Here is a 24,279-nt window from a genome sequence, read left to right on the forward strand (position 1 = left end):
GGGTAGGAAGTTTTTTCATAGTAGGTGCATTAGTTGGTCATATCGGAATCGTGGGTATGAAGCTCGGACCCATAAGAAACCAGAAGATAGTAGGAGGACTTTTGTGGCTAGGATGACGGGGAATAGTTCTGTGGGTGGCCCTAGGGCGCTTGGGTTTAGGAATATGATGGCTGTAAGTGTATTTATTAGCATAATGTTCGCATATTCAGCTAGGAAGAATAAGGCGAAGGGTCCTGCGGCGTATTCAACGTTAAACCCTGAGACTAGCTCAGATTCACCCTCTGTGAGGTCAAAAGGAGCTCGGTTTGTCTCTGCTAGGGTGGATACGTATCATATTATTGCTAGGGGTCATGAGGAGAAAATGAAGTATAGAGGCTCCTGTGCGACGGCAAAGGAGCTGAGTGTGTAGCTTCCGCTTAGTATGATTATTGATAGCAGGATTATGGCCAGTGTCACTTCGTATGAAATGGTCTGTGCTACTGCCCGTAGGGCTCCGATTAGTGCGTATTTTGAGTTCGAGGCTCAGCCTGATCATAGGACTGAGTAGACGGCTAGGCTTGACATGGCTATTAGGAAGAGAACTCCGAGGTTTAGATCTGCTAGGGGAAATGGGAGTGGTAGTGGTGCTCAAGTGGTGAGGGCTAGGACAAGGGCTAGTATTGGTATCAGAATGAATAGAAGTGGGGAAGAGGTAGAGGGTCGGATGGGCTCTTTGGTAAATAGTTTCAGTCCGTCCGCAAATGGTTGAAGTAGGCCAAAAGGCCCGACAACGTTAGGGCCTTTGCGGGATTGTATGTAGCTTAGGATTTTCCGTTCTACTAGGGTTAGGAAGGCTACGGCAATCAGGATTGGGATGATGTATAGGAGGGATATAATGAGGCAGCTTAGTGTTGTTATTTGAATCATGGGTGAAGCTAGGGAGAGGATTTGAACCTCTGGGGAAAGGGCTTAAGCCTTCTGCACTTGCCGGGCTCTGCCACTCTAGCTGGTCCTTTTCTAGGACTGAAAGTGGTGGGGGAAGGCCCTCTTCACGGTTTAGTTGGTTTCACTGCTTAGAGGGGGGGGGGCGTGCTTGTGGTATTGGCCCCACTTTCCCGGTCCTTTCGTACTGGGGAGAGTGTGTCATAGATAGAAACCGACCTGGATTGCTCCGGTCTGAACTCAGATCACGTAGGACTGTTAATCGTTGAACAAACGAACCCTTAATAGCGGCTGCACCATTAGGATGTCCTGATCCAACATCGAGGTCGTAAACCCCCCTGTCGATATGGGCTCTTGAGGGGGATTGCGCTGTTATCCCTGGGGTAGCTTGGTCCATTAATCAATTATATTGGGTCTGGTCACTGTTAGCACTTTGAGGGGTAGCTCTAGGTAAAGAGGTATGGTCTTGTTTTTGGAGGATTTGTTCTCCTCCAAGGTCGCCCCAACCGAAAAATATCGACCAGGCTCTGCGATGGTAGTGGCCCCAGTGGGGTTGATTGAGGATTCGCGGTGGTCATTGATTTTTAAGTTCCACAGGGTCTTCTCGTCTTATGTTCACATCCCCGCTTTTGCACGGGGAGATCAATTTCACTGATTATCTGTGAGAGACAGTTAAGACCTCGTTTAGCCATTCATACAAGTCTCGATTTATGGGACAATTGATTGCGCTACCTTTGCACGGTTAGGATACCGCGGCCGTTAAACCTAAGTCACCGGGCAGGCATCACCTTCAATACTTGTTTAATTTGCTGAAGGCTATGTTTTTGGTAAACAGTCGGGCCTTATTAATTTGCCGAGTTCCTTTCACAGAGGAACTTTCCCTAATCGACCTACCCGCCCCCTCCAACATCTCTGCCTGATGAAACTTCGGCTCCCTTCTAGCCATCTGCTTAGCCACACAAATCCTAACAGGCCTGCTACTAGCCATACACTACACCGCAGACACTTCACTCGCCTTCTCCTCAGTAGCTCACACATGCCGAGACGTCCAGTACGGATGGCTCATCCGCAACCTCCACGCCAACGGTGCTTCGCTCTTCTTTATCTGCATCTACTTACACATCGGACGAGGCCTCTACTACGGCTCCTACCTATACAAAGAAACCTGAAACACAGGAGTAATCCTCCTACTCACCCTAATAGCAACTGCCTTCGTAGGGTATGTCCTACCATGAGGACAAATGTCATTCTGAGGGGCCACCGTAATCACCAACCTATTCTCAGCCATCCCGTACATTGGGCAAACTCTAGTAGAATGAGCCTGAGGAGGATTCTCAGTAGACAATCCAACCTTAACCCGATTCTTCGCCATCCACTTCCTACTGCCCTTCCTAATTGCAGGAATCACCCTAGTCCACCTAACCTTCCTACACGAATCAGGCTCAAATAACCCACTAGGAATCGTATCAGACTGCGACAAAATCCCATTCCACCCATACTTCTCCATTAAAGACAGCTTAGGGCTTACCCTAATAATCACCCCTCTAATAGCACTAGCCCTATTTTCACAGAACCTCCTGGTTCTTGGAATCCTAGTTGGGAGTGGTTGGCCACATGAGATGTACAGGATTTTTACCTGTGATTTAGTCTTGACAAGGTTATGTAATTGGTTTACTAACGTCTCATAAGAAAGAAGCATGAGCGGTTAATGCAGTTGGCTTGAAACCCATCCCCAGTGGTGCAAGTGCACTCTCTGAACTCACTGCAGTGCATCCCCAGTGGTGCCAGTGCACTCTGTGGACTCACTGTACTGCATCCCCAGTGGTGCCAGTGCACTCTCTGGACTCACTGCAGTGCATCCCCAGTGGAGCCCGTGCACTCTGTGGGCTCACTGCTGTGCATCCCCATTGGTGCCAGTGCACTCTCTGGACTCACTGCACTGCATCCCCAGTGGTGCCAGTGCACTCTCTGGACTCACTGCAGTGCATCCCCAGTGGAGCCCGTGCACTCTCTGGACTCACTGAAGTGCATCCCCAGTGGTGCCAGTGCACTCTCTGGACTCACTGCACTGCATCCCCAGTGGTGCCAGTGCACTCTGTGGACTCACTGTACTGCATCCCCAGTGGTGCCAGTGCACTCTCTGGACTCACTGAAGTGCATTCTCAGTGGTGCCAGTGCACTCTCTGGACTCACTGCAGTGCATCCCCAGTGGTGCCAGTACACTCACTGGACTGACTGCACTGCATCCCCAGTGGTGCTAGTGCACTCTCTGGACTCACTGCACTGCATCGCCAGTGGTGCCAGAGCACTCTCTGGACTCACTGCAGTGCATCCCCAGTGGTGCCAGTGCACTCTCTGGACTCACTGTACTGCATCCCCAGTGGTGCCAGTGCACTCTGTGGGCTCACTGCTGTGCATCCCCATTGGTGCCAGTGCACTCTCTGGACTCACTGCACTGCATCCCCAGTGGTGCCAGTGCACTCTCTGGACTCACTGCACTGCATCCCCAGTGGTGCAAGTGCACTCTCTGGACTCACTGCAGTGCATCCCAAGTGGTGCCAATGCACTCTCTGGACTCACTGCAGTGCATCCCCAGTGGTGCCAGTACACTCACTGGACTCACTGCACTGCATCCCCAGTGGTGCCAGTGCAGTCTCTGCACTCACTGAATTGCATCCCCAGTGGTGCCAGTGCAGTCTCTGCACTCACTGAAGTGCATCCCCAGTGGTGCCAGTGAACTCTCTGGACTCACTGCAGTGCATCCCCAGTGGTGCCAGTGCACTCTCTGGACTCACTGCACTGCATCCCCAGTGGTGCCAGTGCACTCTCTGGACTCACTGCACTGCATCCCCAGTGGTGCCAGTGCACTCTCTGGACTCACTGCACTGCATCTCCAATGGTGCCAGTGCACTCTCTGGACTCACTGCACTGCATCCCCAGTGGAGCCAGTGCACTCTGTGGACTCACTGAAGTGCATCCCCATTGGTGCCAGTGCACTCTCTGGACTCACTGCACTGCATCTCCAATGGTGCCAGTGCACTCTCTGGACTCACTGCACTGCATCCCCAGTGGTGCCAATGCACTCTCTGGACTCACTGCTGTGCATCCCCAGTGGTGCCAGTGCACTCTCTGGACTCACTGCACTGCATCTCCAATGGTGCCAATGCACTCTCTGGACTCACTGTACTGCATCCCCAGTGGTGCCAGTGCACTCTCTTGACTCACTGCACTGCATCCCCAGTGGTGCCAGTGCACTCACTGGATTCACTGCACTGCATCCCCAGTGGTGCTAGTGCACTCTCTGGACTCACTGAAGTGCATTCTCAGTGGTGCCAGTGCACTCTCTGGACTCACTGCACTGCATCCCCAGTGGTGCCAGTGCACTCTCTGGACTCACTGCACTGCATCCCCAGTGGTGCCAGTGCACTCTCTGGACTCACTGCAGTACATCCCCAGTGGTGCCAGTGCACTCTCTGGACTCACTGCACTGCATCCCCAGTGGTACCAGTGCACTCTGTGGACTCACTGCAGTGCATCCCCAGTGCTGCCAGTGCACTCTCTGGACTCACTGCACTGCATCCCCAGTGGTGCCAATGCACTCTCTGGACTCACTGCACTGCATCCCAAGTGGTGCCAGTGCACTCTCTGGAGTCAATGCACTGCATCCCCAGTGGTGCCAGTGCACTCTCTCGAGTCACTGCACTACATCCCCAGTGGTGCCAGTGCACTCACTGGACTCACTGTACTGCATCATCAGTGGTGCCAGTGCACTCTCTGGACTCACTGCAGTGCATCCCCAGTGGTGCCAGTGCACTCTCTGGACTCACTGCACTGCATCCCCAGTGGTGCCAGTGCACTCACTGGACTCACTATACTGCATCACCAGTGGTGCCAGTGCACTCTCTGGACTCACTGCACTGCATCCCCAGTGTTGCCAGTGCATTCACTGGACTCACTGTACTGCATCTCCAGTGGTGCCAGTGCACTCACTGGGCTCACTGCACTGCATCCCCAGTGGTGCCAGTGCACTCTCTGGACTCACTGCAGTGCATCCCCACTGGTGCCAGTGGACTCACTGGATTCACTGCACTACATTCCCAGTGGTGCTAGTTCACTCTCTGGACTCACTGCAGTGCATCCCCAGTGGTGCCAGTGCACTCTTTGGACTCACTGAAGTGCATTCTCAGTGGTGCCAGTGCACTCTCTGGACTCACTGCACTGCATCCCCAGTGGTGCCAGTGCGCTCTCTGGACTCACTGAAGTGCATTCTCAGTGGTGCCAGTGCACTCTCTGGACTCACTGCAGTGCATCCCCAGTGGTGCCAGTACACTCTCTGGACTCACTGCACTGCATCCCCAGTGGTGCTAGTGCAATCTGTGGACTCACTGCAGTGCATTCCCAGTGGTGCCAGTGCACTCTCTGGACTCACTGAAAGGCATTCTCAGTGGTGCCAGTGCACTCTCTGGACTCACTGCAGTGCATCACCAGTGGTCCAGTGCACTCTCTGGACTCACCGTACCGCATCCCCAGTGGTGCCAGTGCACTCTCTGGAGTAACTGCAGTGCATCACCAGTGGTGCCAGTGCACTCTCTGGACTCACTGCACTGCATCCCCAGTGGTGCCAGTGCACTCTCTGGACTCACTGCTCTGCATCCCCAGTGGTGCCAGAGCACTCTCTGGACTCACTGCACTGCATCGCCAGTGCTGCCTGTGCACTCTCTGGAGTGACTGCACTGCATCCCCAGTGGTGCCACTGCACTCTCTGGACTCACTGCACTGCATCCCCAGTGGTGCCAGTGCACTCCCTGCACTCACTGCACTGCATCCCCAGTGGTGCCAGTGCACTCACTGGACTCACTGCAGTGCATTCCCTCTGGTGCAAGTGCACTCTCTGGACTCACTGCACTGCATCCCCAGTGGTGCCAGTGCACTCTCTGGACTCACTGCAGTGCATCCCCAGTGGTGCCAGTGCACTCTCTGGACTCACTGCAGTGCATCCCCAGTGGTGCCAGTGCACTCTCTGGACTCACTGAAGTGCATCCCCCGTGGTGCCAGTGCGATCTCTGGACTCACTGCACTGCATTCCCAGTGGTGCCAGTGCACACTCTGGACTCACTGCACTGCATCCCCAGTGGTGCCAGTGCACTCTCTGGACTCACTGCAGTGCATCCCCAGTTTTGCCAGTGCACTCTCTGGACTCACTGCACTGCATACCCAGTGGTGCCAGTGCACTCTCTGGACTCACTGCACTGCATCCCCAGTGGAGCCAGTGCACTCTCTGGACTCACTGCACTGCATCCCCAGTGGTGCCAGTGCACTCTCTGGACTCACTGCACTGCATCCCCAGTGGAGCCCGTGCACTCTCTGGACTCACTGAAGTGCATCCCCAGTGGTGCCAGTGCACTCTCTGGACTCACTGCACTGCATCCCCAGTGGTGCCAGTGCACTCTGTGGACTCACTGCAGTGCATCCCCAGTGGTGCCAGTGCACTCTCTGGACTCACTGAAGTGCATTCTCAGTGGTGCCAGTGCACTCTCTGGACTCACTGCAGTGCATCCCCAGTGGTGCCAGTACACTCACTGGACTGACTGCACTGCATCCCCAGTGGTGCTAGTGCACTCTCTGGACTCACTGCACTGCATCCCCAGTGGTGCCAGAGCACTCTCTGGACTCACTGCAGTGCATCTCCAGTGGTGCCAGTGCACTCTGTGGACTCACTGTACTGCATCCCCAGTGGTGCCAGTGCACTCTGTGGGCTCACTGCTGTGCATCCCCATTGGTGCCAGTGCACTCTCTGGACTCACTGCACTGCATCCCCAGTGGTGCCAGTGCACTCTCTGGACTCACTGCAGTGCATCCCCAGTGGAGCCCGTGCACTCTCTGGACTCACTGAAGTGCATCCCCAGTGGTGCCAGTGCACTCTCTGGACTCACTGCACTGCATCCCCAGTGGTGCCAGTGCACTCTGTGGACTCACTGCAGTGCATCCCCAGTGGTGCCAGTGCACTCTCTGGACTCACTGAAGTGCATTCTCAGTGGTGCCAGTGCACTCTCTGGACTCACTGCACTGCATCCCCAGTGGTGCCAGTACACTCACTGGACTGACTGCACTGCATCCCCAGTGGTGCTAGTGCACTCTCTGGACTCACTGCACTGCATCGCCAGTGGTGCCAGAGCACTCTCTGGACTCACTGCACTGCATCTCCAATGGTGCCAGTGCACTCTCTGGACTCACTGCACTGCATCCCCAGTGGAGCCAGTGCACTCTGTGGACTCACTGAAGTGCATCCCCATTGGTGCCAGTGCACTCTCTGGACTCACTGCACTGCATCTCCAATGGTGCCAGTGCACTCTCTGGACTCACTGCACTGCATCCCCAGTGGTGCCAATGCACTCTCTGGACTCACTGCTGTGCATCCCCAGTGGTGCCAGTGCACTCTCTGGACTCACTGCACTGCATCTCCAATGGTGCCAATGCACTCTCTGGACTCACTGTACTGCATCCCCAGTGGTGCCAGTGCACTCTCTTGACTCACTGCACTGCATCCCCAGTGGTGCCAGTGCACTCACTGGATTCACTGCACTGCATCCCCAGTGGTGCTAGTGCACTCTCTGGACTCACTGAAGTGCATTCTCAGTGGTGCCAGTGCACTCTCTGGACTCACTGCACTGCATCCCCAGTGGTGCCAGTGCACTCTCTGGACTCACTGCACTGCATCCCCAGTGGTGCCAGTGCACTCTCTGGACTCACTGCAGTACATCCCCAGTGGTGCCAGTGCACTCTCTGGACTCACTGCACTGCATCCCCAGTGGTACCAGTGCACTCTGTGGACTCACTGCAGTGCATCCCCAGTGCTGCCAGTGCACTCTCTGGACTCACTGCACTGCATCCCCAGTGGTGCCAATGCACTCTCTGGACTCACTGCACTGCATCCCAAGTGGTGCCAGTGCACTCTCTGGAGTCAATGCACTGCATCCCCAGTGGTGCCAGTGCACTCTCTCGAGTCACTGCACTACATCCCCAGTGGTGCCAGTGCACTCACTGGACTCACTGTACTGCATCATCAGTGGTGCCAGTGCACTCTCTGGACTCACTGCAGTGCATCCCCAGTGGTGCCAGTGCACTCTCTGGACTCACTGCACTGCATCCCCAGTGGTGCCAGTGCACTCACTGGACTCACTATACTGCATCACCAGTGGTGCCAGTGCACTCTCTGGACTCACTGCACTGCATCCCCAGTGTTGCCAGTGCATTCACTGGACTCACTGTACTGCATCTCCAGTGGTGCCAGTGCACTCACTGGGCTCACTGCACTGCATCCCCAGTGGTGCCAGTGCACTCTCTGGACTCACTGCAGTGCATCCCCACTGGTGCCAGTGGACTCACTGGATTCACTGCACTACATTCCCAGTGGTGCTAGTTCACTCTCTGGACTCACTGCAGTGCATCCCCAGTGGTGCCAGTGCACTCTTTGGACTCACTGAAGTGCATTCTCAGTGGTGCCAGTGCACTCTCTGGACTCACTGCACTGCATCCCCAGTGGTGCCAGTGCGCTCTCTGGACTCACTGAAGTGCATTCTCAGTGGTGCCAGTGCACTCTCTGGACTCACTGCAGTGCATCCCCAGTGGTGCCAGTACACTCTCTGGACTCACTGCACTGCATCCCCAGTGGTGCTAGTGCAATCTGTGGACTCACTGCAGTGCATTCCCAGTGGTGCCAGTGCACTCTCTGGACTCACTGAAAGGCATTCTCAGTGGTGCCAGTGCACTCTCTGGACTCACTGCAGTGCATCACCAGTGGTCCAGTGCACTCTCTGGACTCACCGTACCGCATCCCCAGTGGTGCCAGTGCACTCTCTGGAGTAACTGCAGTGCATCACCAGTGGTGCCAGTGCACTCTCTGGACTCACTGCACTGCATCCCCAGTGGTGCCAGTGCACTCTCTGGACTCACTGCTCTGCATCCCCAGTGGTGCCAGAGCACTCTCTGGACTCACTGCACTGCATCGCCAGTGCTGCCTGTGCACTCTCTGGAGTGACTGCACTGCATCCCCAGTGGTGCCACTGCACTCTCTGGACTCACTGCACTGCATCCCCAGTGGTGCCAGTGCACTCCCTGCACTCACTGCACTGCATCCCCAGTGGTGCCAGTGCACTCACTGGACTCACTGCAGTGCATTCCCTCTGGTGCAAGTGCACTCTCTGGACTCACTGCACTGCATCCCCAGTGGTGCCAGTGCACTCTCTGGACTCACTGCAGTGCATCCCCAGTGGTGCCAGTGCACTCTCTGGACTCACTGCAGTGCATCCCCAGTGGTGCCAGTGCACTCTCTGGACTCACTGAAGTGCATCCCCCGTGGTGCCAGTGCGATCTCTGGACTCACTGCACTGCATTCCCAGTGGTGCCAGTGCACACTCTGGACTCACTGCACTGCATCCCCAGTGGTGCCAGTGCACTCTCTGGACTCACTGCAGTGCATCCCCAGTTTTGCCAGTGCACTCTCTGGACTCACTGCACTGCATACCCAGTGGTGCCAGTGCACTCTCTGGACTCACTGCACTGCATCCCCAGTGGAGCCAGTGCACTCTCTGGACTCACTGCACTGCATCCCCAGTGGTGCCAGTGCACTCTCTGGACTCACTGCACTGCATCCCCAGTGGAGCCCGTGCACTCTCTGGACTCACTGAAGTGCATCCCCAGTGGTGCCAGTGCACTCTCTGGACTCACTGCACTGCATCCCCAGTGGTGCCAGTGCACTCTGTGGACTCACTGCAGTGCATCCCCAGTGGTGCCAGTGCACTCTCTGGACTCACTGAAGTGCATTCTCAGTGGTGCCAGTGCACTCTCTGGACTCACTGCAGTGCATCCCCAGTGGTGCCAGTACACTCACTGGACTGACTGCACTGCATCCCCAGTGGTGCTAGTGCACTCTCTGGACTCACTGCACTGCATCCCCAGTGGTGCCAGAGCACTCTCTGGACTCACTGCAGTGCATCTCCAGTGGTGCCAGTGCACTCTGTGGACTCACTGTACTGCATCCCCAGTGGTGCCAGTGCACTCTGTGGGCTCACTGCTGTGCATCCCCATTGGTGCCAGTGCACTCTCTGGACTCACTGCACTGCATCCCCAGTGGTGCCAGTGCACTCTCTGGACTCACTGCAGTGCATCCCCAGTGGAGCCCGTGCACTCTCTGGACTCACTGAAGTGCATCCCCAGTGGTGCCAGTGCACTCTCTGGACTCACTGCACTGCATCCCCAGTGGTGCCAGTGCACTCTGTGGACTCACTGCAGTGCATCCCCAGTGGTGCCAGTGCACTCTCTGGACTCACTGAAGTGCATTCTCAGTGGTGCCAGTGCACTCTCTGGACTCACTGCACTGCATCCCCAGTGGTGCCAGTACACTCACTGGACTGACTGCACTGCATCCCCAGTGGTGCTAGTGCACTCTCTGGACTCACTGCACTGCATCGCCAGTGGTGCCAGAGCACTCTCTGGACTCACTGCAGTGCATCCCCAGTGGTGCCAGTGCACTCTGTGGGCTCACTGCTGTGCATCCCCATTGGTGCCAGTGCACTCTCTGGACTCACTGCACTGCATCCCCAGTGGTGCCAGTGCACTCTCTGGACTCACTGCACTGCATCCCCAGTGGTGCAAGTGCACTCTCTGGACTCACTGCAGTGCATCCCAAGTGGTGCCAATGCACTCTCTGGACTCACTGCAGTGCATCCCCAGTGGTGCCAGTACACTCACTGGACTCACTGCACTGCATCCCCAGTGGTGCCAGTGCAGTCTCTGCACTCACTGAATTGCATCCCCAGTGGTGCCAGTGCAGTCTCTGCACTCACTGAAGTGCATCCCCAGTGGTGCCAGTGAACTCTCTGGACTCACTGCAGTGCATCCCCAGTGGTGCCAGTGCACTCTCTGGACTCACTGCACTGCATCCCCAGTGGTGCCAGTGCACTCTCTGGACTCACTGCACTGCATCCCCAGTGGTGCCAGTGCACTCTCTGGACTCACTGCACTGCATCTCCAATGGTGCCAGTGCACTCTCTGGACTCACTGCACTGCATCCCCAGTGGAGCCAGTGCACTCTGTGGACTCACTGAAGTGCATCCCCATTGGTGCCAGTGCACTCTCTGGACTCACTGCACTGCATCTCCAATGGTGCCAGTGCACTCTCTGGACTCACTGCACTGCATCCCCAGTGGTGCCAATGCACTCTCTGGACTCACTGCTGTGCATCCCCAGTGGTGCCAGTGCACTCTTTGGACTCACTGCACTGCATCTCCAATGGTGCCAATGCACTCTCTGGACTCACTGTACTGCATCCCCAGTGGTGCCAGTGCACTCTCTTGACTCACTGCACTGCATCCCCAGTGGTGCCAGTGCACTCACTGGATTCACTGCACTGCATCCCCAGTGGTGCTAGTGCACTCTCTGGACTCACTGAAGTGCATTCTCAGTGGTGCCAGTGCACTCTCTGGACTCACTGCAGTGCATCCCCAGTGGTGCCAGTGCACTCTCTGGACTCACTGCACTGCATCCCCAGTGGTACCAGTGCACTCTGTGGACTCACTGCAGTGCATCCCCAGTGCTGCCAGTGCACTCTCTGGACTCACTGCACTGCATCCCCAGTGGTGCCAATGCACTCTCTGGACTCACTGCACTGCATCCCCAGTGGTGCCAGTGCACTCTCTAGACTCACTGCACTGCATCCCAAGTGGTGCCAGTGCACTCTCTGGAGTCAATGCACTACATCCCCAGTGGTGCCAGTGCACTCACTGGACTCACTGTACTGCATCATCAGTGGTGCCAGTGCACTCTCTGGACTCACTGCAGTGCATCCCCAGTGGTGCCAGTGCACTCTCTGGACTCACTGCACTGCATCCCCAGTGGTGCCAGTGCACTCACTGGACTCACTATACTGCATCACCAGTGGTGCCAGTGCACTCTCTGGACTCACTGCACTGCATCCCCAGTGTTGCCAGTGCATTCACTGGACTCACTGTACTGCATCTCCAGTGGTGCCAGTGCACTCACTGGGCTCACTGTACTGCATCCCCAGTGGTCCAGTGCACTCTATGGACTCACTGCAGTGCATCCCCACTGGTGCCAGTGGACTCACTGGATTCACTGCACTACATTCCCAGTGGTGCTTGTTCACTCTCTGGACTCACTGCACTGCATCCCCAGTGGTGCCAGTGCGCTCTCTGGACTCACTGAAGTGCATTCTCAGTGGTGCCAGTGCACTCTCTGGACTCACTGCACTGCATCCCCAGTGGTGCCAGTACACTCTCTGGACTCACTGCACTGCATCCCCAGTGGTGCTAGTGCAATCTGTGGACTCACTGCAGTGCATCCACAGTGGTGCCAGTGCACTCTCTGGACTCACTGAAAGGCATTCTCAGTGGTGCCAGTGCACTCTCTGGACTCACTGCAGTGCATCACCAGTGGTCCAGTGCACTCTCTGGACTCACCGTACCGCATCCCCAGTGGTGCCAGTGCACTCTCTGGAGTAACTGCAGTGCATCACCGATGGTGCCAGTGCACTCTCTGGACTCACTGCACTGCATCCCCAGTGGTGCCAGTGCACTCTCTGGACTCACTGCACTGCATCCCCAGTGGTGCCAGAGCACTCTCTGGACTCACTGCACTGCATCCCCAGTGCTGCCAGTGCACTCTCTGGACTCACTGCACTGCATCCCCAGTGGTGCCACTGCACTCTCTGGACTCACTGCACTGCATCCCCAGTGGTGCCAGTGCACTCCCTGCACTCACTGCACTGCATCCCCAGTGGTGCCAGTGCACTCACTGGACTCACTGCAGTGCATTCCCTCTGGTGCCAGTGCACTCTCTGGACTCACTGCACTGCATCCCCAGTGGTGCCAGTGCACTCTCTGGACTCACTGCAGTGCATCCCCCGTGGTGCCAGTGCGATCTCTGGACTCACTGCACTGCATTCCCAGTGGTGCCAGTGCACACTCTGGACTCACTGCACTGCATCCCCAGTGGTGCCAGTGCACTCTCTGGACTCACTGCAGTGCATCCCCAGTTTTGCCAGTGCACTCTCTGGACTCACTGCACTGCATACCCAGTGGTGCCAGTGCACTCTCTGGACTCACTGCACTGCATCCCCAGTGGAGCCAGTGCACTCTCTGGACTCACTGCACTGCATCCCCAGTGGTGCCAGTGCACTCTCTGGACTCACTGCACTGCATCCCCAGTGGAGCCCGTGCACTCTCTGGACTCACTGAAGTGCATCCCCAGTGGTGCCAGTGCACTCTCTGGACTCACTGCACTGCATCCCCAGTGGTGCCAGTGCACTCTGTGGACTCACTGCAGTGCATTCCCAGTGGTGCCAGTGCACTCTCTGGACTCACTGAAGTGCATTCTCAGTGGTGTCAGTGCACTCTCTGGACTCACTGCAGTGCATCCCCAGTGGTGCCAGTACACTCACTGGACTGACTGCACTGCATCCCCAGTGGTGCTAGTGCACTCTCTGGACTCACTGCACTGCATCCCCAGTGGTGCCAGAGCACTCTCTGGACTCACTGCACTGCATCCCCAGTGGTGCCAGTGCACTCTGTGGACTCACTGTACTGCATCTCCAGTGGTGCCAGTGCACTCTGTGGGCTCACTGCTGTGCATCCCCATTGGTGCCAGTGCACTCTCTGGACTCACTGCACTGCATGCCCAGTGGTGCCAGTGCACTCTCTGGACTCACTGCACTGCATCCCCAGTGGTGCAAGTGCACTCTCTGGACTCACTGCAGTGCATCCCAAGTGGTGCCAATGCACTCTCTGGACTCACTGCAGTGCATCCCCAGTGGTGCCAGTACACTCACTGGACTCACTGCACTGCATCCCCAGTGGTGCCAGTGCAGTCTCTGCACTCACTGAATTGCATCCCCAGTGGTGCCAGTGAACTCTCTGGACTCACTGCAGTGCATCCCCAGTGGTGCCAGTGCACTCTCTGGACTCACTGAACTGCATCCCCAGTGGTGCCAGTGCACTCTCTGGACTCACTTCACTGCATCCCCAGTGGTGCCAGTGCACTCTCTGGACTCACTGCAGTGCATCCCCAGTGGTGCCAGTACACTCTCTGGACTCACTGCAGTGCATCCCCAGTGGAGCCCGTGCACTCTCTGGACTCACTGAAGTGCATCCCCAGTGGTGCCAGTGCACTCTCTGGACTCACTGCACTGCATCCCCAGTGGTGCCAGTGCACTCTGTGGACTCACTGCAGTGCATCCCCAGTGGTGCCAGTGCACTCTCTGGACTCACTGCAGTGCATCCCCAGTGGTGCCAGTACACTCACTGGACTGACTGCACTGCATCCCCAGTGGTGCTAGTGCACTCTCTGGACTCACTGCACTGCATCGCCAGTGGTGCCAGAGCACTCTCTGGACTCACTGCAGTGCATCCCCAGTGGTGCCAGTGCACTCTCTGGACTCACTGTACTGCATCCCCAGTGGTGCCAGTGCACTCTGTGGGCTCACTGCTGTGCATCCCCATTGGTGCCAGTGCACTCTCTGGACTCACTGCACTGCATCCCCAGTGGTGCCAGTGCACTCTCTGGACTCACTGCACTGCATCCCCAGTGGTGCAAGTGCACTCTCTGGACTCACTGCAGTGCATCCCCAGTGGTGCCAGTGCACTCTCTGGACTCACTGCACTGCATCCCCAGTGGAGCCCGTGCACTCTCTGGACTCACTGAAGTGCATCCCCAGTGGTGCCAGTGCACTCTCTGGACTCACTGCACTGCATCCCCATTGGTGCCAGTGCACTCTCTGGACTCACTGCACTGCATCCCCAGTGGTGCCAGTGCACTCTCTGGACTTGCTCCACTGCATCCCCAGTGGTGCCAGTACACTCACTGGACTGACTGCACTGCATCCCCAGTGGTGCTAGTGCACTCTCTGGACTCACTGCACTGCATCGCCAGTGGTGCCAGTGCACTCTCTGGACTCACTGCACTGCATCCCCAGTGGTGCCAGTGCACTCTCTGGACTCACTGCACTGCATCCCCAGTGGTGCAAGTGCACTCTCTGGACTCACTGCAGTGCATCCCCACTGGTGCCAATGCACTCTCTGGACTCACTGCAGTGCATCCCCAGTGGTGCCAGTATACTCACTGGACTCACTGCACTGCATCCCCAGTGGTGCCAGTGCACTCTCTGGACTCACTGCACTGCATCTCCAATGGTGCCAGTGCACTCTCTGGACTCACTGCACTGCATCCCCAGTGGAGCCAGTGCACTCTGTGGACTCACTGAAGTGCATCCCCATTGGTGCCAGTGCACTCTCTGGACTCACTGCACTGCATCCCCAGTGGTGCCAGTGCAATCTCTGGACTCACTGCACTGCATCCCCAGTGGTGCCAGTGCACTCTCTGGACTCACTGCAGTGCATCCCAAGTGGTGCCAAAGCACTCTCTGGACTCACTGCAGTGCATCCCCAGTGGTGCCAGTACACTCACTGGACTCACTGCACTGCATCCCCAGTGGTGCCAGTGCAGTCTCTGCACTCACTGAAGTGCATCTCCAGTGGTGCCAGTGAACTCTCTGGACTCACTGCAGTGCATCCCCAGTGGTGCCAGTGCACTCTCTGGACTCACTGCACTGCATCCCCAGTGGTGCCAGTGCACTCTCTGGACTCACTGCAGTGCATCCCCACTGGTGCCAATGCACTCTCTGGACTCACTGCAGTGCATCCCCAGTGGTGCCAGTACACTCACTGGACTCACTGCACTGCATCCCCAGTGGTGCCAGTGCACTCTCTGGACTCACTGCACTGCATCTCCAATGGTGCCAGTGTACTCTCTGGACTCACTGCACTGCATCCCCAGTGGAGCCAGTGCACTCTGTGGACTCACTGAAGTGCATCCCCTTTGGTGCCAGTGCACTCTCTGGACTCACTGCACTGCATCCCCAGTGGTGCCAGTGCACTCTCTGGACTCACTGCACTGCATCCCCAGTGGTGCCAGTGCACTCTCTGGACTCACTGCAGTGCATCCCAAGTGGTGCCAAAGCACTCTCTGGACTCACTGCAGTGCATCCCCAGTGGTGCCAGTACACTCACTGGACTCACTGCACTGCATCCCCAGTGGTGCCAGTGCAGTCTCTGCACTCACTGAAGTGCATCTCCAGTGGTGCCAGTGAACTCTCTGGACTCACTGCAGTGCATCCCCAGTGGTGCCAGTGCACTCTCTGGACTCACTGAACTGCATCCCCAGTGGTGCCAGTGCACTCTCTGGACTCACTGCACTGCATCCCCAGTGGTGCCAGTGCACTCTCTGGACTCACTGCACTGCATCTCCAATGGTGCCAGTGCACTCTCTGGACTCACTGCACTGCATCCCCAGTGGTGCCAATCCACTCTCTGGACTCACTGCACTGCATCCCCAGTGGTGCCAGTGCACTCTCTGGACTCACTGCACTGCATCCCCAGTGGTACCAGTGCACTCTCTGGACTCACTGCACTGCATCCCCAGTGGTGTCAGTGCACTCTGTGGGCTCACTGCTGTGCATCCCCATTGGTGCCAGTGCACTCTCTGGACTCACTGCACTGCATCGCCAGTGGTGCCAGTGCACTCTCTGGACTCACTGCACTGCATCCCCAGTGGTGCCAGTGCACTCTCTGGACTCACTGCACTGCATCCCCAGTGGTGCCAGTGCACTCTCTGGACTCACTGCACTGCATCCCCAGTGGTGCAAGTGCACTCTCTGGACTCACTGCAGTGCATCCCCAGTGGTGCCAATGCACTCTCTGGACTCACTGCAGTGCATCCCCAGTGGTGCCAGTACACTCACTGGACTCACTGCACTGCATCACCAGTGGTGCCAGTGCACTCTCTGGACTCACTGCACTGCATCTCCAATGGTGCCAGTGTACTCTCTGGACTCACTGCACTGCATCCCCAGTGGAGCCAGTGCACTCTGTGGACTCACAGAAGTGCATCCCCATTGGTGCCAGTGCACTCTCTGGACTCACTGCACTGCATCCCCAGTGGTGCCAGTGCACTCTCTGGACTCACTGCACTGCATCTCCAATGGTGCCAGTGCACTCTCTGGACTCACTGCACTGCATCCCCAGTGGTGCCAATGCACTCTCTGGACTCACTGCACTGCATCCCCAGTGGTGCCAGTGCACTCTCTGGACTCACTGCACTGCATCCCCAGTGGTGCCAGTGCACTCTCTGGACTCACTGCACTGCATCCCCAGTGGTGCCAGTGCACTCTGTGGACTCACTGCTGTGCATCCCCATTGGTGCCAGTGCACTCTCTGGACTCACTGCACTGCATCCCCAGTGGTGTCAGTGCACTCTCTGGACTCACTGCACTGCATCCCCAGTGGTGCAAGTGCACTCTCTGGACTCACTGCAGTGCATCCCAAGTGGTGCCAATGCACTCTCTGGACTCACTGCAGTGCATCCCCAGGGGTGCCAGTACACTCACTGGACTCACTGCACTGCATCCCCAGTGGTGCCAGTGCACTCTCTGCACTCACTGAAGTGCAGCCCCATTGGTGCCAGTGAACTCTCTGGACTCACTGCAGTGCATCCCCAGTGGTGCCAGTGCACTCTCTGGACTCACTGCACTGCATCCCCAGTGGTGCCAGTGCACTCTCTGGACACACTGCACTGCATCCCCAGTGGTGCCAGTGCACTCTCTGGACTCACTGCACTGCATCTCCAATGGTGCCAGTGCACTCTCTGGACTCACTGCACTGCATCCCCAGTGGTGCCAATGCACTCTCTGGACTCACTGTTGTGCATCCCCAGTGGTGCCAGTGCACTCTCTGGACTCACTGTACTGCATCCCCAGTGGTGCCAGTGCACTCTCTGGACTCACTACACTGCATCCCCATTGGTGCCAGTGCACTCTCTGGACTCACTGCACTGCATCCCCAGTGGTGCCAGTGCACTCTCTGGACTTGCTCCACTGCATCCCCAGTGGTGCCAGTGCACTCTCAGGACTCACTGCACTGCATCCCCAGTGTTGCCAGTGCACTCTCTGGACTCACTGCAATGCATACTCAGTGGAGCCCGTGCACTCTCTGGACTCACTGCACAGCATCCCCAGTGGTGCCAGTGCACTCTCTGGACTCACTGCACTGCATCCCCAGTGGTGCCAGTGCACTCTCTGGACTCACTGCACTGCATCCCCAGTGGTGCCAGTGCACTCTCTGGACTCACTGCACTGCATCTCCAATGGTGCCAGTGCACTCTCTGGACTCACTGCACTGCATCCCCAGTGGTGCCAATGCACTCTCTGGACTCACTGTTGTGCATCCCCAGTGGTGCCAGTGCACTCTCTGGACTCACTGTACTGCATCCCCAGTGGTGCCAGTGCACTCTCTGGACTCACTACACTGCATCCCCATTGGTGCCAGTGCACTCTCTGGACTCACTGCACTGCATCCCCAGTGGTGCCAGTGCACTCTCTGGACTTGCTCCACTGCATCCCCAGTGGTGCCAGTGCACTCTCAGGACTCACTGCACTGCATCCCCAGTGTTGCCAGTGCACTCTCTGGACTCACTGCAATGCATACTCAGTGGAGCCCGTGCACTCTCTGGACTCACTGCACAGCATCCCCAGTGGTGCCAGTGCACTCTCTGGACTCACTGCAGTGCATCCCCAGTGGTGCCAGTGCACTCTTTGGACTCACTGAAGTGCATTCTCAGTGGTGCAAGTGCACTCTCTGGACTCACTGCACTGCATCCCCAGTGGTGCCAGTGCGCTCTCTGGACTCACTGAAGTGCATCCCCAGTGGTGCCAGTACACTCTCTGGACTCACTGCACTGCATCCCCAGTGGTGCCAGTGCACTCTCTGGACTCACTGCAGTGCATCCCAAGTGGTGCCAAAGCACTCTCTGGACTCACTGCAGTGCATCCCCAGTGGTGCCAGTACACTCACTGGACTCACTGCACTGCATCCCCAGTGGTGCCAGTGCAGTCTCTGCACTCACTGAAGTGCATCTCCAGTGGTGCCAGTGAACTCTCTGGACTCACTGCAGTGCATCCCCAGTGGTGCCAGTGCACTCTCTGGACTCACTGCACTGCATCCCCAGTGGTGCCAGTGCACTCTCTGCACTCACTGCAGTGCATCCCCACTGGTGCCAATGCACTCTCTGGACTCACTGCAGTGCATCCCCAGTGGTGCCAGTACACTCACTGGACTCACTGCACTGCATCCCCAGTGGTGCCAGTGCACTCTCTGGACTCACTGCACTGCATCTCCAATGGTGCCAGTGTACTCTCTGGACTCACTGCACTGCATCCCCAGTGGAGCCAGTGCACTCTGTGGACTCACTGAAGTGCATCCCCTTTGGTGCCAGTGCACTCTCTGGACTCACTGCACTGCATCCCCAGTGGTGCCAGTGCACTCTCTGGACTCACTGCACTGCATCCCCAGTGGTGCCAGTGCACTCTCTGGACTCACTGCAGTGCATCCCAAGTGGTGCCAAAGCACTCTCTGGACTCACTGCAGTGCATCCCCAGTGGTGCCAGTACACTCACTGGACTCACTGCACTGCATCCCCAGTGGTGCCAGTGCAGTCTCTGCACTCACTGAAGTGCATCTCCAGTGGTGCCAGTGAACTCTCTGGACTCACTGCAGTGCATCCCCAGTGGTGCCAGTGCACTCTCTGGACTCACTGCACTGCATCCCCAGTGGTGCCAGTGCACTCTCTGGACTCACTGCACTGCATCCCCAGTGGTGCCAGTGCACTCTCTGGACTCACTGCACTGCATCTCCAATGGTGCCAGTGCACTCTCTGGACTCACTGCACTGCATCCCCAGTGGTGCCAATGCACTCTCTGGACTCACTGCTGTGCATCCCCAGTGGTGCCAGTGCACTCTCTGGACTCACTGCACTGCATCCCCAGTGGTACCAGTGCACTCTCTGGACTCACTGCACTGCATCCCCAGTGGTGTCAGTGCACTCTGTGGGCTAACTGCTGTGCATCCCCATTGGTGCCAGTGCACTCTCTGGACTCACTGCACTGCATCGCCAGTGGTGCCAGTGCACTCTCTGGACTCACTGAAAGGCATTCTCAGTGGTGCCAGTGCACTCTCTGGACTCACTGCAGTGCATCACCAGTGGTCCAGTGCACTCTCTGGACTCACCGTACCGCATCCCCAGTGGTGCCAGTGCACTCTCTGGAGTAACTGCAGTGCATCACCAGTGGTGCCAGTGCACTCTCTGGACTCACTGCACTGCATCCCTAGTGGTGCCAGTGCACTCTCTGGACTCACTGCTCTGCATCCCCAGTGGTGCCAGAGCACTCTCTGGACTCACTGCACTGCATCGCCAGTGCTGCCTGTGCACTCTCTGGAGTGACTGCACTGCATCCCCAGTGGTGCCACTGCACTCTCTGGACTCACTGCACTGCATCCCCAGTGGTGCCAGTGCACTCCCTGCACTCACTGCACTGCATCCCCAGTGGTGCCAGTGCACTCACTGGACTCACTGCAGTGCATTCCCTCTGGTGCAAGTGCACTCTCTGGACTCACTGCACTGCATCCCCAGTGGTGCCAGTGCACTCTCTGGACTCACTGCAGTGCATCCCCAGTGGTGCCAGTGCACTCTCTGGACTCACTGCAGTGCATCCCCAGTGGTGCCAGTGCACTCTCTGGACTCACTGAAGTGCATCCCCCGTGGTGCCAGTGCGATCTCTGGACTCACTGCACTGCATTCCCAGTGGTGCCAGTGCACACTCTGGACTCACTGCACTGCATCCCCAGTGGTGCCAGTGCACTCTCTGGACTCACTGCAGTGCATCCCCAGTTTTGCCAGTGCACTCTCTGGACTCACTGCACTGCATACCCAGTGGTGCCAGTGCACTCTCTGGACTCACTGCACTGCATCCCCAGTGGAGCCAGTGCACTCTCTGGACTCACTGCACTGCATCCCCAGTGGTGCCAGTGCACTCTCTGGACTCACTGCACTGCATCCCCAGTGGAGCCCGTGCACTCTCTGGACTCACTGAAGTGCATCCCCAGTGGTGCCAGTGCACTCTCTGGACTCACTGCACTGCATCCCCAGTGGTGCCAGTGCACTCTGTGGACTCACTGCAGTGCATCCCCAGTGGTGCCAGTGCACTCTCTGGACTCACTGAAGTGCATTCTCAGTGGTGCCAGTGCACTCTCTGGACTCACTGCAGTGCATCCCCAGTGGTGCCAGTACACTCACTGGACTGACTGCACTGCATCCCCAGTGGTGCTAGTGCACTCTCTGGACTCACTGCACTGCATCCCCAGTGGTGCCAGAGCACTCTCTGGACTCACTGCAGTGCATCTCCAGTGGTGCCAGTGCACTCTGTGGACTCACTGTACTGCATCCCCAGTGGTGCCAGTGCACTCTGTGGGCTCACTGCTGTGCATCCCCATTGGTGCCAGTGCACTCTCTGGACTCACTGCACTGCATCCCCAGTGGTGCCAGTGCACTCTCTGGACTCACTGCAGTGCATCCCCAGTGGAGCCCGTGCACTCTCTGGACTCACTGAAGTGCATCCCCAGTGGTGCCAGTGCACTCTCTGGACTCACTGCACTGCATCCCCAGTGGTGCCAGTGCACTCTGTGGACTCACTGCAGTGCATCCGCAGTGGAGCCAGTGCACTCTCTGGACTCACTGAAGTGCATTCTCAGTGGTGCCAGTGCACTCTCTGGACTCACTGCACTGCATCCCCAGTGGTGCCAGTACACTCACTGGACTGACTGCACTGCATCCCCAGTGGTGCTAGTGCACTCTCTGGACTCACTGCACTGCATCGCCAGTGGTGCCAGAGCACTCTCTGGACTCACTGCAGTGCATCCCCAGTGGTGCCAGTGCACTCTGTGGGCTCACTGCTGTGCATCCCCATTGGTGCCAGTGCACTCTCTGGACTCACTGCACTGCATCCCCAGTGGTGCCAGTGCACTCTCTGGACTCACTGCACTGCATCCCCAGTGGTGCCAGTGCACTCTCTGGACTCACTGCAGTGCATCCCAAGTGGTGCCAATGCACTCTCTGGACTCACTGCAGAGCATCCCCAGTGGTGCCAGTACACTCACTGGACTCACTGCACTGCATCCCCAGTGGTGCCAGTGCAGTCTCTGCACTCACTGAATTGCATCCCCAGTGGTGCCAGTGCAGTCTCTGCACTCACTGAAGTGCATCCCCAGTGGTGCCAGTGAACTCTCTGGACTCACTGCAGTGCATCCCCAGTGGTGCCAGTGCACTCTCTGGACTCACTGCACTGCATCCCCAGTGGTGCCAGTGCACTCTCTGGACTCACTGCACTGCATCCCCAGTGGTGCCAGTGCACTCTCTGGACTCACTGCACTGCATCTCCAATGGTGCCAGTGCACTCTCTGGACTCACTGCACTGCATCCCCAGTGGAGCCAGTGCACTCTGTGGACTCACTGAAGTGCATCCCCATTGGTGCCAGTGCACTCTCTGGACTCACTGCACTGCATCTCCAATGGTGCCAGTGCACTCTCTGGACTCACTGCACTGCATCCCCAGTGGTGCCAATGCACTCTCTGGACTCACTGCTGTGCATCCCCAGTGGTGCCAGTGCACTCTTTGGACTCACTGCACTGCATCTCCAATGGTGCCAATGCACTCTCTGGACTCACTGTACTGCATCCCCAGTGGTGCCAGTGCACTCTCTTGACTCACTGCACTGCATCCCCAGTGGTGCCAGTGCACTCACTGGATTCACTGCACTGCATCCCCAGTGGTGCTAGTGCACTCTCTGGACTCACTGAAGTGCATTCTCAGTGGTGCCAGTGCACTCTCTGGACTCACTGCAGTGCATCCCCAGTGGTGCCAGTGCACTCTCTGGACTCACTGCACTGCATCCCCAGTGGTACCAGTGCACTCTGTGGACTCACTGCAGTGCATCCCCAGTGCTGCCAGTGCACTCTCTGGACTCACTGCACTGCATCCCCAGTGGTGCCAATGCACTCTCTGGACTCACTGCACTGCATCCCCAGTGGTGCCAGTGCACTCTCTAGACTCACTGCACTGCATCCCAAGTGGTGCCAGTGCACTCTCTGGAGTCAATGCACTACATCCCCAGTGGTGCCAGTGCACTCACTGGACTCACTGTACTGCATCATCAGTGGTGCCAGTGCACTCTCTGGACTCACTGCAGTGCATCCCCAGTGGTGCCAGTGCACTCTCTGGACTCACTGCACTGCATCCCCAGTGGTGCCAGTGCACTCACTGGACTCACTATACTGCATCACCAGTGGTGCCAGTGCACTCTCTGGACTCACTGCACTGCATCCCCAGTGTTGCCAGTGCATTCACTGGACTCACTGTACTGCATCTCCAGTGGTGCCAGTGCACTCACTGGGCTCACTGTACTGCATCCCCAGTGGTTCAGTGCACTCTATGGACTCACTGCAGTGCATCCCCACTGGTGCCAGTGGACTCACTGGATTCACTGCACTACATTCCCAGTGGTGCTTGTTCACTCTCTGGACTCACTGCACTGCATCCCCAGTGGTGCCAGTGCGCTCTCTGGACTCACTGAAGTGCATTCTCAGTGGTGCCAGTGCACTCTCTGGACTCACTGCACTGCATCCCCAGTGGTGCCAGTACACTCTCTGGACTCACTGCACTGCATCCCCAGTGGTGCTAGTGCAATCTGTGGACTCACTGCAGTGCATCCACAGTGGTGCCAGTGCACTCTCTGGACTCACTGAAAGGCATTCTCAGTGGTGCCAGTGCACTCTCTGGACTCACTGCAGTGCATCACCAGTGGTCCAGTGCACTCTCTGGACTCACCGTACCGCATCCCCAGTGGTGCCAGTGCACTCTCTGGAGTAACTGCAGTGCATCACCGATGGTGCCAGTGCACTCTCTGGACTCACTGCACTGCATCCCCAGTGGTGCCAGTGCACTCTCTGGACTCACTGCACTGCATCCCCAGTGGTGCCAGAGCACTCTCTGGACTCACTGCACTGCATCCCCAGTGCTGCCTGTGCACTCTCTGGACTCACTGCACTGCATCCCCAGTGGTGCCACTGCACTCTCTGGACTCACTGCACTGCATCCCCAGTGGTGCCAGTGCACTCCCTGCACTCACTGCACTGCATCCCCAGTGGTGCCAGTGCACTCACTGGACTCACTGCAGTGCATTCCCTCTGGTGCCAGTGCACTCTCTGGACTCACTGCACTGCATCCCCAGTGGTGCCAGTGCACTCTCTGGACTCACTGCAGTGCATCCCCAGTGGTGCCAGTGCACTCTCTGGACTCACTGCAGTGCATCCCCAGTGGTGCCAGTGCACTCTCTGGACTCACTGAAGTGCATCCCCCGTGGTGCCAGTGCGATCTCTGGACTCACTGCACTGCATTCCCAG

General features: G+C 57.3%; 1 long non-coding RNA gene across 1 annotated transcript in view; it reads left to right on the forward strand.

The window, feature by feature from the left end:
- LOC308187512 overlaps window positions 1–24,279 on the forward strand; it is a 76,562-nt gene that overhangs the window by 7,481 nt on the left and 44,802 nt on the right. The window lies entirely within an intron of this gene.

Source organism: Anser brachyrhynchus (assembly GCF_964034855.1).
Source record: "Anser brachyrhynchus genome assembly, chromosome: 1".
Classification (NCBI taxonomy): Eukaryota; Metazoa; Chordata; class Aves; order Anseriformes; family Anatidae; genus Anser; species Anser brachyrhynchus.